We start from the raw sequence: 5,183 nt of genomic DNA on the forward strand, positions 1-5,183 counted from the left end.
CTAGCTTGAAAATCTTTTCCTCAAGGACAGGGAGCTTAGCCTTCACCCAAGGTGCAAAAGAGTTACTTGGACAGTGAGCTCAAATCCCAGCAATGGCAGAAATACTGGCCCCAGTTCCAAGACAGTGACTTAATATTTGTAACAGAAACAGTTATGTTTATTCAGTTCCATACTGAACACTGAAAAAAATCAGTGTAGAATTTTGTACAGCTATGCAGACATCCATCCCTTACCCCCAAAGTGCTTCTTGAGCACTACATAATTTTTTGTATGTTTTTAATTTTTAAAATGTTGTACAGAGGGGTCACAGTTACATGAGCAAAGTAGTGAGTACATTTCCTATTGAGCATTGTTGCCTCCTTGTTTGTTTTTCCCCTACCATCCCTTCCCTACCATCTTCACAACTAACTTTCCTGCTGAGGTCAGTGACTTTATTTATTTTTGGCTTGGCATGGGCTTTGAACTCAAGTAACGGCAACTCTGCGCCTTCTGTCACATTGCTACAGATTCATCAAGACTCTGAGTTCAAGTCCCAGGCTAGGAAAGAAAACTGGCAAAAAATCCAAACCAAGGAGCTTTATTATTTCAATTTAGTTAGTTAATTAATGAATTAATTAGTTCATTAAATTCGCCAACCACAGGGCTTGTACTCAAGTCATGGCAACTCTGACTCAGCCTCACTCTCCCTAGGCTGGGGTGCACCCTCGGGTCCCAAAGCTGATCCTGAGACTATAGGTCCAGAGGGCTTGCAGGAAGAAAAAAAAGCAGAACAGCACAAAAAGTGGGGAGCTGTAGAAGGCTCATGGTTTTCCAATTTTGTCTTTGCACGGTGACCATCCTGGGTCTGAATGACATGGTTTCAAAGTGGACCTGGCCTGCCATTGATGATGGCTGGCAGGCTATCAGGGAAGCCATAAGCCAACATGTCAGCATAGGCCCTGGGTTCAGATCCTAATCCTTACACTTACCAATGGCAGGAGATCACAAGAGACTCGTTCCTATGCATAATGATAAAGATTGAAACAGTAGTTCATGCATTTGTCTAGTCTAAAATTGTATGCAATAATCCTAGAATGCTGATTGATCTTAATTAATAGTTTATTAAGCATGAAAAGAATAATATTGTTTCAATGGAGATATAATTAATATGTAAGAGTTGGTAGGAACGTAGTAGATGTCATTCAGTCATAGATAGACAGCTCTGGAACTCTTTAACAATATATATTTATTTGTATACCACCCTCTGCCTATCCATGTATTGCTGTTTTGGCCAAACTTGGGGCTTGATCTCAGTGCCTGGGAACCACATGACAGCTTAATTGGCTAGAGGCTTCTGTGCTCACACTCACCCAATCATGAATTGGGCCTGCTAGGCCTTGAGTTCAGATACCAGCACTGCCAAAAATTTAATTTTTGAGTAAGAATCTGAGTATGACACATGTTTTCCTTTTCTGGGAGAGTCCAGGGTGGAAGGCATGATAGAGAACACATCTACAAATCTAAATGGTATGTGATAGGATGTAAACAATGTAATAAATGGTATAGGTGTCATCAAAATCAATAAAATAAATTGCAAATAAATGAATAAAAAAAGCAATAAAATTAATAACCACACTGAACGTGATATGGACTGAACATCTGTATGGAAGTGTAAATCCTACCACACCAAACACGGTATCTACTGAACATCTGTATGGAAGTATAAATCCTGTCTTTAAAATGTATATAAGCAGTATGTTTTCCATGCCTGAGGCTTGAATTCAGCCCACCCCAATGAGAAAGCAATGGCGGGAAATCCTGAGATACTGGTTTCCGGACCAGGAAAAGTCATGGAATGTGATCGATCTCATCGAATGTGTAGTTCATGCATGATGTGACTAGGAAGTGATAGACAAGACTCATGGGGTTTCGCTTATTTGTAAAGCAGTGTTGATTAAGCATGACAATAATCATCACAGTCATGAAAAGAAGGAATCTGGAAAAATCCAAGAATCAGTAGACACATGGTAGATTAGATTCCATCACAGGTTATCATATCTCCTACTCTATACAAATGTGTACTTATTTGCATACTACCTTCAACTTATGAATGGATGACTGCTGTGTGCACCCCCAACCCCACCTGGGGGTCCATCTCAGGTCCTGGGAACGTCCTTACTCCTTAGTTTCTCAGAGGCTGGTGTGCTCACATGGACCCATTCGTCAATTGGGTCTGCTGGTCCCCAAGTTCAGATCCCAGCAGTGCCAAAAGATTGATCTTGAATTCAGAAGCCAATTGTTGCACCTGTGTTCCTTTCCTGTGCAAGTCCTGGGTCTCAACTAGGATGAAGAATGCATGGGCCACCCTGTGGCCATGGGAATCGGTTGTTATCATGTGAGCCCAGTTATACCTGTCATCATATACTGAAGAAAATACACAATACATCCATGAATAGCATACAAAATAAAATAACTACACTAAATGCACAATGCAGTCCACACACGGATTTGAATATATATCCCATGTTTAAATGATTCATTCAGGACAATTGCAGCCTCCCTGGTGCTCAATCTTTGTTCTTGGGAACCGACCAGCTCTTTAGTGGCTCACAGTCTAGTTTGATCACATGGACCCATTGGGCAGTTGGGCCTCCTAGGCCCAAATTCAAATACCAGCGCTGCCAAAATTCACCCTGATGTGAGAAGCCAGTCATTGCACCAGTTTTCCTGTGTCGTGTAAGTCCTGGGTCTCAGCTAGGATGGAGAATGCATAGGCAACTCTATACTCATGGGAATAGGTTGTCATGCAGGTCACCACAGTTATATATGTCATTCTACAATAAAGAAAATAAAAAATACATCAATGAATAAGACACAAATTAAAGAAAATGACTACACCAAATGCAAGATGCTGCCCATCCATGTATTGAAATATAGATCCTGTGTTTAAATGATGAATTTATGACTATATTGGCCCCCACCAGGGCTTCATCTCAGGTCATGGGAATGGCCTACCTCCTTAGTGCCTCATAAGCTGGTGTGTTCACCATGACCCATTCACCAATTGGACCTGCTAGGGCTTGAGTTCAAATCCCAGCACTGCCAAAAGATTCACCATAGATTTGAGAAGCTAGTCGATCCACCTGTTTTCCTGTCCTGTGAAAGTCCTGGGTCTCAGTGAGCATGGAGAATTCTATATAGACAACTCTATAGCCATTTGAATAGGTTGTTATCCATGTCAGCATAATTATATCTATCACCATACTCAATAAAATACACAATACATCCATGAATAAGACACAAAATAAAAAGAAAAACTACACTGAATGCAAGATGCATACCACACTTGTAGATAAAGAGAGTTCTTATGTTTAAAAATGGCTGGCTTGTTATTTTGTCCAGTGCTGGGGCTTCAAATCAGGCCCTGGACCAGGCCTGTCATTCTAGTCTTCAAGGATGGTGAGATTTCCCTTCCCCCAAAGTGCAACAGAGCTACCCAGACCTCAGTTCAAATCCCAGCACTGACAAAAGATTCATTCTGTTGTCAGAAGCCAGTCGTTGAACATGCTTTCCTCTCCTGTGAAAGTCCGGGGCTTTCACTAGGATGAAGAATGCATAGGCAACCCTATAACTATGGGAACAGGTTGTCATCCATGTCAGCACAGTTATACCTGTCACCATACTCAGTAAAATAAACAATAACTCCATGAATTAGACACAAATTAAGGAGAAGTGCACGGAATGCAAGATACTGTCTACACATGTATGTAAATACAGATCCTATATTTAAATTATGAACTTATGACTATCTGGACCTACCTGGGACTCTATGTCAGTTCCTGGGAATGGCCTATATCCTTCGTTGCTCACAGGCTGGTGTCCTCACCTTGACCCTTTCCCCAATTGGGCCTGATAGACTCTGAGTTCAAATCCCAACACTGCCAAAAGATGAATCCTGATGTGAGAAGCCCATCGATTCACCTGTTTTCCTGTCCTGTGAAATTCCTGGGTCTCAGCTTGGAGGGAGAATGCATAGGAAACCCTAAGCCAAGGTATTAGGTTGTCTTCCATGTAAGCACTGTTATATCTGTTACCTTACCCAGTAAAATACACAATACTTACATAAGACAGAAAATAAGGAGAAAAGGTACTCCAAACGTAAGATGCTATCCACACATATATGTAAATATAGATCCTATGTTTAAATTATTAATTTATGACTATCGTGGCCCACCCTGGGGATCAATGTCAGTTCCTGGAATGGCCTAACTTCTTTGTTGCTCACAGGCTGGTGTGGTCACATTGAACTATTCACCAATTGGTCCTGCTAGGCCCTGAGTTCAGATCCCAGCACTACCAACAATTGGATCATGCAGTAAGAAGCCAAGTGTGAAAATTTTTTTCCTTTTCTCTGAGAGTCCTGGGTGTTAGGCATGATGGAGAACACGTCTACAAATTTAGATTCCATGTGATAGGATGTCATCAGTGTAATAAAGGGAATGGGTTTCATCATAGTATAATCAACAGTAAATAAATGAATAAAACAAAAAGTACAAGGAACAACCACACCTAACGTGTATGGACTGAACATCCATAGGTAACTACAAATCCTGTATTTACAATGTATATAAATAGTATGTTTTCTGAGGCTGGGGCTTGAATTTTGGCTTAGAGTAGAGGCCTGACTTTCTTATTTTCTAGTACGGTGAGCTTCCCCTTTTTCCACAGTGCTGCAGATTTACCCAGACTCTGAGTTCAAATCCAAACCCTGGCAGAATAAACGGGGTGAATTGCAAGCCAAGGAGCTAATCTCTTTTAATTACTTTTTGCTCAGGAGGGGGCTTGAACTCAGGTTGTGGTAACTCTGCCTCAGCTTCGATCACCCTATGCTGGGGTGCAGCCACTTGGATCCTAGACCCCCAAGCCTTGTGCGGCAAAAATGTACAGAAAAAATGCAGCAAGATGGCCTTTTTATGTTTTCTTCCCTTGCACGGTGAGTCTCCTAGGTCTGAATGACACTGTTGAAAAGGGTACTTAACCTTGGATTGCGGAAGGTTGTCAGACTATTGAGGAAGTCATAGCTCCACATGGTAATGTAGGCCTTGATTTCGAATTCTAGTCCTGACACCAATCAATGGCAGGAGATATTAAGAGACTCATTCCCATACATGGGAATAACAAGGTAATATTATCAATGAGTTGAT

Source organism: Dipodomys spectabilis, unplaced genomic scaffold (genome assembly GCF_019054845.1).
Source record: "Dipodomys spectabilis isolate Male_0828 unplaced genomic scaffold, ASM1905484v1 ptg000203l, whole genome shotgun sequence".
Taxonomy (NCBI): Eukaryota; Metazoa; Chordata; class Mammalia; order Rodentia; family Heteromyidae; genus Dipodomys; species Dipodomys spectabilis.